This window comes from Asterias amurensis, chromosome 1, assembly GCF_032118995.1.
Source record: "Asterias amurensis chromosome 1, ASM3211899v1".
Taxonomy (NCBI): domain Eukaryota; kingdom Metazoa; phylum Echinodermata; class Asteroidea; order Forcipulatida; family Asteriidae; genus Asterias; species Asterias amurensis.
Window position 1 is genome coordinate 1,801,205 of NC_092648.1, and position 11,051 is coordinate 1,812,255.

The window sequence follows — 11,051 nt, forward strand, 5'->3', positions numbered from 1 at the left end:
GCCTCTGGTGCTATGCCATTGATGTCTGATGTCGGTTCACTGTCGTTTCTTGAGCGACAGGCCTCTGGTGCTATACCATTGGTGTCTGATGTCAGTTCACGGTCTTTTCTTGAGCGACAGGCCTCTGGTGCTATGCCATTGGTGTCAGATGTCGGTTCACTGTCGTTTCTTGAGCGACAGGCCTCTGGTGCTATGCCATTGGTATCCAATGTCGGTTCACTTTCGTTTCTTGAGCGACAGACCTCTAGTGCAAATGTCACTGGTTGCCCATGTCGGTTCACTTTTGTTTTTTGAGTGACAGGCCTCTGGTGCTATGCCATTGGTGTCCGATTTCGGTTCACATTCGTTTCTTGAGTGACAGGCCTCTGGTGCTAGTCACTGGTTGCCAATGTCTGTTCATTTTCGCATCTTGAGCGTCAGACCTCCAGTCTATGCCACTGGTTGCTGATGTCAGTTCACTTTCATTTCTTGAGTGACAGGCTCTGGTGCAAATGTCACTGGGTGCCAATGTTTGTTCACTTTCATTTCTTGAGCGACAGGCCTCTGGTGCTATGTCACTCGTTGCCGATGTTTGTTTATTTTCGTTTCTTGAGCGCCATCTCTAGTGCAAATGTCACTGGTTGCTGATGCCATCTCACTTTTGATTCTTGAGCGGCAGGCCTCTAGTCTATGTCACTGGTTGCCGATGTCGGTTCACTTTCTTTCTTGAGGGGCAGGCCTCTAGTCTATGTCACTGGTTGCCGATGTCGGTTCACTTTCTTTCTTGAGCGGCAGGCCTCTAGTCTATGTCACTGGTTGTCGATGTCCGTTCACTTTCTTTCTTGAGCGGCAGGCCTCTAGTCTATGTCACTGGTTGCCGATGTCGGTTCACTTTCTTTCTTGAGCGGCAGGCCTCTAGTCTATGTCACTGGTTGCCGATGTCCGTTCACTTTCGTTTCTTGAGAGACAGGCCTCTGGTGCTATGCCATTGGTGTCTGATGTCGGTTCACTGTCGTTTCTTTAGCGACAGGCCTCTGGTGCTATGCCATTGGTTGCCAATGTCAGTTCACTGTCTTTTCTTGAGCGACAAGCCTCTGGTGCTATGCCATTGGTTGCCGATGTTAGTTCACTGTCTTTTCTTGACTGACAGGCCTCTGGTGCTATGCCATTGGTGTCTGATGTCGGTTCACTGTCGTTTCTTGAGCGACAGGCCTCTGGTGCTATGCCATTGGTGTCTGATGTCAGTTCACTTTTGTTTCTTGAGCGACAGGCCTCTGGTGCTATGCCATTGGTATCCAATGTCGGTTCACTTTCGTTTCTTGAGCTACAGACCTCTAGTGCAAATGTCACTGGTTGCCCATGTCGGTTCACTTTTGTTTTTTGAGTGACAGGCCGCTGGTGCTATGCCATTGGTGTCCGATTTCGGTTCACATTCGTTTCTTGAGTGACAGGCCTCTGGTGCTAGTCACTGGTTGCCAATGTCTGTTCATTTTCGCATCTTGAGCATCAGACCTCCAGTCTATGCCACTGGTTGCTGATGTCAGTTCAATTTCATTTCTTGAGTGACAGGCTCTGGTGCAAATGTCACTGGGTGCCAATGTTTGTTCACTTTCATTTCTTGAGCGACAGGCCTCTGGTGCTATGTCACTCGTTGCCGATGTTTGTTTATTTTCGTTTCTTGAGTGACAGGTCTCTCGTGCAAATGTCACTGGTTGCCAATGTCTGTTCACTTTTTTAGCGACAAGCCTCTGGTGCTTGTCACTGGTTGCCAATGTCGGTTCACTTTCGTTTCTTGAGCGAGAGACCTCCGGTCTATGTCACTGGTTGCCAATATTGGTTCACTTTCACTTCTTGAGCCACAGACCTCTGGTGCCATGTCTCTGGTTGCTGATGTTGGTTCATATCGCTTCTTGAGCGACAGGCCTCTAGTGCAAATGTCACTGGTTGCCAATGTTGGTTCACTTTCGCTTCTTGATTGACAGGCCTCTGGTGCTATGTCACTCGTTGCCGATGTCGGTTCACTTTTGTTTCTTGAGCGACACACCTCTGGTGCCATGTCTCTGGTTGCTGATGTCGGTTCCTGTCGTTTCTTGAGCGACAGGCCTCTAGTGCAAATGTCACTGGTTGCCAATGTTCGTTCACTTTCATTCCTTCAGCGACAGGCCTCTGGTGCTACGTGACAGGTTGCAAATGTCGGAACACTGTCATTTCTTGAGCGACAGGCCTCTGGTGCTATTTCACTCGTTGCCGTTTTCGGTTCATTTATGTTTCTTGATTGACAGGCCTGTAGTGCAACTGTCACTGGTTGCCCATTTCTGTTCACTTTTGTTTCTTGAGCAACAGGCCTCTCGTGCCATGTCTCTGGTTTCTGATATCGGTTCATGTCGTTTCTTGAGCGACATGCCTCAAGTGCAAATGTCACTGGTTGCCAATGTCAGTTCACTTTTGTTTCTTGAGCGACAGGCCTCTGGTGCTATGCCATTGGTGTCCGATGTCAGTTCACTTTCTTTTCTTGAGTGACAGGCCTCTAGTGCAGATGTCGGTTCACTTTCGTTTCTTGAGCGATAGGTCTCTAGTGCAAATAGCACTGGTTGCCGATGTCTGTTTACTTTCAGTTCTTGAGCAACAGGCTATTCCACTGGAGGCCAATGTCTCTTCATAATTGGTCAACAAATCTCTTATCACACTTTCAATCAAAATTTACACCACACTTGATTAGAGGGTCGACCAAATAATCAACCCAGCAATTAATTTGCAATTTAATATTGTTTGCTTATATATAATTTCTGGTCTTCAAACTTGACCTTTTTCAGAGACGGCGATAAAGGGAATAGTTTCTTGAAATAAAGCGCAGAATGGAATCACCACTACTGATGTCAGCAAGGATACTGGGTATAAAGGAGAGCAATGCATATTAAAACATCGCTATAGTCAAGACATCTTAGCTGCCAATCAGTTTGTTGGTTTCAACAGTAAGGTATTACAAATGTGTTTTTATGAACTGAATAGAATAAGCTCCAATGTATTCCGAACACTGTCACTCGCCTTGTGGAACAGTCTCCAAAATATGAGCACATCATCCCTATTCTTCGCTGTCTCCACTGTCTGCCAATCAAGGACCCTGTTGTGTCCAAGCCATGGTTGCTCACTTACAAGTCTCAACATGATCTCGCTCCTGCATGTATCTCCGAACTTATAACCTCGTAAAATACACTTCCTCGTTGTCTTCGCTCATCATCACAGTGTCTACTGCAAGCTCCCCACACACAATATGGGGTCAATGCTGCTCCCACCTTATGAAACAGTCTTAAGGGCTCTAATTGTTAACCAAGCTACTTCGGTCACTTCCTTCAAGAGTCGTCTGAAAACTTGCATCTGTTTTCGAAAGAAATGATGCATTTTTATGCTTCTAATAATTGTTTAAGCTGATTGTTCCTGTATTGTTTGTTTGGCCAGATGCTGAGGATCTTGGCTAAGGGTGTAAGTGCTGGTAACCTCTCCCCTTTTTTAATATGTTTTTGAGTTAATGGTGCACTTCTTGTGCTTTTAAATTCTCGTTATAGCTGAACATTCCTGTGTTGTTTTTATGGCCAGATGCTGAGGATCTTGGCTAAGGGTGTAAGTGCTGGTAACCTCTCCCCTTTTAAAATTTTTTTTTCTATTAATTAGTATGTTACTTTTGTGTAGAGGTGTATAGGCACTGGACACTATTGGAAATTACTCAAAATAAAAATCTTTTAGTGTAAAAACCTATGTCCTAACTAGCAATGGTGAGCCGTTGCTAGTATGCAACATTGTGAGAAACGGCTCCCTCTATTTTTAAGAATGAAGTTATTTCTCATTCAAATAATAAAGACTTCAGCTGAAGCCTTTTATTATGCATCTGAAAGCAGTCGCACAAATTTATGCAACAAGGGTGTTTTTTTTTTTCATTATTCTCTTGCAACTTTGATGACCAATTGTGCCAAAATTTGTTATTTTATGCATATGTTGGGATACACCAAGTGAGTGTATTGGTCTTTGACAATTACCAAAGGTATCCAGTGCCATTAAGAAGTATCTTCATGTGTTATTATCATTTTAATTGACATCTTTTAAATGAGTACACCATTGCAAGCAAGCACAAATGCGATTTTGTTTGCGCTTTGAAATTGCGAGAAATTGTGAAATTGCAGAATGCGCTTGCAAGCAAATTTAGCGATCTTTGTGGTGCGGCGGTTAGATTAAAGGGACCTGGACACGTGCACGTGGCATGTGGGGTCCTACTTCCGGCTCGGGCCACTGGGTGGTTGATCTTAAAGGTGCATTTGGGCTCCTCATCTGTCAGGATGGTGCCGGTGTTATCACAAATGGTTGACCAACGGAAGTAGTCCCTAGTCCTTTCAACTAGGGACCGCGTTAGTACGAGTAGGGAGGCTGTCCTGGCGCCGAAGTTGGGACAGTGGACCGGACCCGTCCCCTTAAGGGGCGGTGCAATTGGCTCTTACGATCTCAGAAAGCGTGTGGGGCCGGTATCCTGGAACCTGCACGTTGGTAGCCCTGCTAATTAAACTAAGCTAACCAGGATGACAATCAGCAAAATCTGATGACAAAAAAATGATTGCGATGGTGTACTTATGTATAATGGTTTACTTAAAGAAATTAGTATTTTAAATTAATAAATAAAAGCTTATAAGTCCATGTTTTGCATTGCTATTGCATTAGCGTGTTGAAGGTATGTCACCCCAGTATGATGTCTTGCAGTGTATCCCATTATAGTCTGTCTCTTATCATGGGAGTATCAGCTCCTATAATGGTGACATTGTGAGATTGCACTTATCATGCGAAGGTGCGTGCCACTTCTGCATTGATGCGGAGGTGTGTGCTACTTCTGCCTTGTGCGGAGGTGTGTGCTGCTTCTTCACGGTCAAACTCCCTTAGGCTCAGGCAAAGATAGCCCATCAACCAACTAGGTTGAATAAAACCCCCCAAAAGAAATGTTAAATTCAAAATAGCATAGCACAGAATAACCCTTACCCTTATCTTGCAACCAAAAATACATGAGCGATGGGAGGCGACAGCGTTTTGAAGGCGTGTCACCCTAGTATGATGTCTTGCAGTGTATCCCATTATAGTCTGTCTCTTATCATGGGAGTGTCAGCTCCTATAATGGTGTCATTGTGAGAATGCACTTATCATGCGAAGGTGCGTGCCACTTCTGCATTGATGCGGAGGTGTGTGCCGCTTCTGCCTTGTGCGGAGGTGTGTGCTGCTTCTTAACGGTCAAACTCCCTTAGGCTCAGGCAAAGATAGCCCATCAATTTACTATGTTGAAGAATTCCCCCAAGAAAAAATGTTAATGTTAATATAAAATAAAACAGAATAACCCTACCCTAATCCTAGCAACAAAAAATACATGAGCGATGGGAGGCGACAGCGTTTTGAAGGCGTGTCACCCCAGTATGATGTCTTGCAGTGTATCCCATTATAGTCTGTCTCTTATCATGGGAGTATCAGCTCCTATAATGGTGACATTGTGAGAATGCACTTATCATGCGAAGGTGCGTGCCGCTTCTGCATTGATGCAGAGGTGTGTGCTACTTCTGCCTTGTGCGGAGGTATGTGCTGCTTCTTAACGGTCAAACTCCCTTAGGCTCAGGCAAAGATAGCCCATCAATTTACTATGTTGAAGAATTCCCCTCAAAAGGCCAAGTTTCAATCTGAAATAAAATGCTTGCAGTGGTGTACTTATGTTTAACTATGCATTTTTGTGAATTTGGTGTTAAACTTTATCAGGGGTGTTTACATAAGTTAAAGTTTAACTGTATGCAGTAATATTTGTGAATTGTGATGTTAAACTTTATCATGGGTGTTTACAGTACCTTTGGCTAGTTGTTGTTAGATTTTAAATAAGTATTCACAGGTTAAATTTGTTGGTATAGAAACGAGGTTGCTGCTGATAGGTTTGAGCGTGAGTCGTGCGAACATAACGTCGCGCGTTGAAATGTTGCGGAAATATCACATTTGCTTCGTCATATAGGTCTTCTTTACACAAGTATAAAATACATAAATGTACTGGAACATGTTATCGTATTTTCTACGTAACTAACAGACAAATGTAGATATTACAAACTTAATCTAGCTCAAAAATTAATCCCCCTATGTTATGTGTACACACAAAATTAAAAGTTTTAAACAAAAATACAGACACACAAACAAAATTACAAATGTAAGTAAACTCAAATTAATCAATGTTTTTAAATGTATTTGGCATTTAACACACCTAACAATGATTTTGTTATGAATATTTTATTCTTAAGAATCAAAAATGTTTAATCTAAAACAAGTTGTATATTAACAATTTTTAATTTCTAACCTTAAAAAATTACAAATGATGATTTAATTAAAATAAATCAGTGTTTTAAATTTATTAGGCATTTAACACATCGTACAATGATTTTGTTATGAATATTTTATTCTAAAGATTCAAAAATGTTTAATCTAAAACAAGTTGTATATTAACAATTTTTAATTTCTAACCTTTAAAAATTACAAATGATGACTTAATTAAAATTAATCAATGTTTAAAATTTATGAGGCATTTAACACATCTAATAATGATTTTGTTATGAATATTTTATTCTAAAGATTCAAAAATGTTTAATCTAAAACAAGTTCTATATTAAAAAATTTTAATTTCTAACCTTTAAAAATTACAAATGATGATTTAACTAAAATTAATCAATGTTTTAAATTTATTAGGCATTTAACACATCGTACAATGATTTTGTTATGAATATTTTATTAAATTTCAAGTGCATGTTTCAAATGATGACGTTGGTCAAATTAATAAATAAAATACATTTATATTTTAACAACCACAAAATAAATGTTATGTTTTTCAATACTAACAATGAATTAAGAACTAACTTAAACATAAAAATGTTACAAATAATAATAATAAGTTTAACGCTGTAAGATGTTTATATTTTCCCGTTTTAAATCTGTAATCTTTTGTAAGATAACATTTTATTTTTGTGCATCACTTACAAGAAGATTTGTAAAAAGGTTGTGTAGGAGTGCGAGTCGGGCGGACATAAAGTCATCGCGCGTTGAAGATATTGCGACCAATATCGAAATTTATATGTTGTATCAAAGGACATTATTCACAAACAAATTAACAGAATAAAAAGGATGTTAACTAGGGTATTACAACAAGTTATAGAGTTGGGCAATAACATTTATAAGGAATAAATAATTAGCCATGACATTTATGATTGAGTTTTGTTACATTAAAATAAATCTAACCACTAACATACAAATAATAAATGAAATAAATTCCACGATTCTAATAAATATACTAACAAGTAACCACATGACAAATTATATGTTTTTTTTAATGAGTAAAAGAAAATTAGAAATTATAATTTATAGTTATTAAGAATACTGTTTAAAAGTTCAAAATTTGACACTACTTAATTGATGAAGGTTTATGTACTGTTTTCTTCTAACTTTCCACGAATTAAATTAGATTTTGAATATAACAAAATTATGAATGTTATTTGAATGAAATATAAACATAACATATTCTATGATGCGAATTATGCTTAAAAATGTTAACTATTGTATATTATATTACTTGAGTAATAACAATTCATTAAGTGTAATAAAAATAAAATGAAACTGAAAGGGTAACACAAACATGTAATAGGCACTACAAGTTCATAAAATTATAAGAAACGCCGTCAAAGAAAATATTGCTGATTTTTACGAATGAGCGCTGCCGAGATCGGAAATTCGTTTATACGTGTCGATGCATCGTTTTATTTAGCCGTGCGAAAAACGGCCTCGTTTTGGTCAGGTATCTTGTACTACAAGAACTGTGTTAAAAAAATGAAGACATTATTTTCTGTGAATATTAATAAGTGCGTTTAAAGGACAGTAAATGATCCTTCGTTTGACTTAAGAAATAAAGTTTAAGTATTCTTTGATATTATAAAACAACTTTTATTGTATGGTACTTTAAGAAATGTTCTATTAATGCAACATGTGTAGGGGGTACTATTAATAATGTTAAAGATATGTTTGTGCACCCTCTATACAGTAACTAAGTTACATGTAGCTTTAAAACTATGCATTATGTTATGAATATTGAAGTATGTATAAAATCACTTGCATTGCAAGCACTCAGTGTAATTTCAATTCATTAAGTGTAATAAAAAAAAAAATGAAACTGAAAATATTGTTGTTTACAAATGAGCGCTGCCGAGATCGGAAATACGTTTAAATGAGCCGATGCATTGATTGTTTAAGCTGTACGAAAAACAGCCTCGTTTCGGTCAGGTATCTTGTACTACAAGAACCGTGTTAAAAAAATAAAGACATTATTTTCTGTGAATATTTAATCAGTGTGTTTAAATGATCCTATGTTTGAATTGAGAAATAAAGTTTAAGTTATCTTTGATATTATCAAACAACTTTTGTTGTATGGTACTTTAAGAAATGTTCTATTAATGAGGCATGTGTAGGGGGGTGCTGTTAATGTTTGTGCACCCTCTATGCAGTAACTAAGTTAGCTTTAAAACTATGCATTAGGCTATGAATATTGAAGTTTGTATAAAATCACTTGCATTGCATGCACTCGGTGTAATTTCAACTCAGACGTAGTAAAATGTGGGGGGGGGGGGATTTTGTAAGTGCTTAAAATAAAGCACCATTAGACGTTTAGTTAAAATTATGACGCAAATGACATAAAGTCTATTTCTTTGTCAATATTTTGAACTATTTAGTTTGTTAATGTTTAAGTACTTAATGTGGTAGTTGTTTTTCTTTGTAGTGTTTACGTTTTGCGAAACAAACAACTTATGTTTGAGCAATTTTGTATTCAGAATACATTGTTAGATAAAACTTTTATTGTGACGCACTAAAACTTGTTTAAAACACACACATGTGGTAACAAATTAGCTATTAAGTAATTCTGTTAAATCTGTTGTATTATACTCTGTAACTTTCTAATGTTAAACTACTTAATATGTAATGTAGTCTTAATGGTCTATAGTTTGACTCGTTTAACACATTTGGTAAAATTTGAATTGTTTATTTTTGTTTGGTAAATAAACCTTTATTTAACATACACCAACTGACATGTCTTTATTCTATCTTTCTTCTTGTGACGTTTGCTAAGGTCAAAGGTCATATGGTTCATCTCAATTTTTTTTTTATTCGACCTATCCATTCTAAGGTTTAAATATTAGTTCCGAGCGATTTTTTTCAAGAGCTGTGGTAGCGCAGCGGGCTAGCTCACAGCCCCAGGAATCCTGGAGCTGTGAGCAGGGTGGGTTCAAATCCCTCCGGGGACCCTTTTACCATTAAAAAAAGACTTTTTTTATAATTCTGATAAAAATGTGCAGGGCTTGAACCGGGGACCTTCCACTCTGTAAGCACTCTCTCTCACTGCTGTGCTACTGAGCTGTTATAAAAATCTAACGGTTTTTGGAGTGATGAAGTTAAAAATGGCTGACTTAGAAAATATTTCAGAATTTATTTTCCCTGGCTCAACCCTTGGATTTCTAGCTGATCTGAGAGTTGACCAGGGCCTACCAAGGGCCTTGGAGCTTGGCTGGAGGAGTAAAATTTCTAAGTGCTGAGGGGCCAAGGAGGTTGCTCAGTGGGTTCGCTGTTTTGGAGTAAGCGTTTTGGGCTTGGGGTGATGGGCTGGGAGGATGCTGGGCTGTTTGGGATGAGGGCTTAGGGTGATGGGCTGTTTGGGATGTGGGCTTAGGGTGATGGTAGGAGTTACTGGCTAGACTGTTTGGGATGAGGACTTGGGGTGATGGTGTGGGAGTAATTGGCTGGACTGTTTGGGATGAGGACTTGGGTGATGGTGTAGGGGTAATTGGCTGGACTGTTTGGGATGAGGACTTGGGGTGATGGTAGGAGTATTGGGCTCGACTGTTTGGGATGAGGGCTTGGGTGATGGTGTAGGAGTAATTGGCTGGACTGTTTGGGATGAGGACTTGGGGTGATGGTAGGAGAGTGGGATGGGCTGGTTTGGATGAGGGCTTGGGTGATGGTAGGAATATTGGGCTCGACTGTTTGGGATGAGAGCTTGGGTGATGGTGTAGGAGTAATTGGCTGGTCTGTTTAGGATGAGGACTTGGGGTGATGGTGTAGGAGTGATGGGCTTGACTGTTTAGGATGAGGACTTGGGTGATGGTGTAGGAGTAATTGGCTGGACTGTTTAGGATGAGGACTTGGGGTGATGGTAGGAGAGTGGGATGGGCTGTTTGGGATGGGGGCTTGGGTGATAGTAGGAGTGATTTGAGTTTATGGGGAGATGGGGTTAGGGTTGGGCAAGTTGGCCGACTGTTGGTCTATAGGCTTGGAGGACGGAGGGGTCTAGCCTGATAGTTATCATGATGGGATGCGGGCGACGGGTCGCTGGATTGAGATGGTTGGACTGCAGGTGATGGAGATGGAGACTAGTGTATTCATAATGGGGGGGGGGTGGGGGTAGAGATTCATGGGACGTCATTGTTGGGCTTGATTTAAAGTGGCAGTACGAGATCGTTTTATTAAGGAATTTAAAGATGCTCATATATATATTTAAAGTGGTACTACAAACTACTAATTGTGGACGTTATCGTTTGGTTTGATTTAAAGTGGTAGTACTAACTCATTTTTATTAAGGAATTTAAAGGTGCTGATATATTTCTTTAAAGTGGTACTACAAACTCAATTTATTAGGGTATTTAATTAAAGGCGCTCTTGACTATGTTTTGTATTTAAGGGTAGAATCTTCAAAAGGTATTTAAAGGGTTGTCATTTTGTCGTAAAGGTTTCTAAATAGTTTTTCTCAAATTAAGATTAAAGGGGTGGAACTTTTTCATTGAAATGGTTTATTTTAAGGTATGATTTGAAGGTGCGGGTTTCGGGGTCTTAAAGGTGTGGTGAATTTAAAATAAAAGGATTAGTTAAACGGACTTTATTGCGCTTTTCTGGATGGACTTGATTTAAAGTGACAGTACAAATATTTTAATAATGTACTTGAAGGTGTTCATACATAACTTTTTGTAAATGGAAGAACCTGTCCT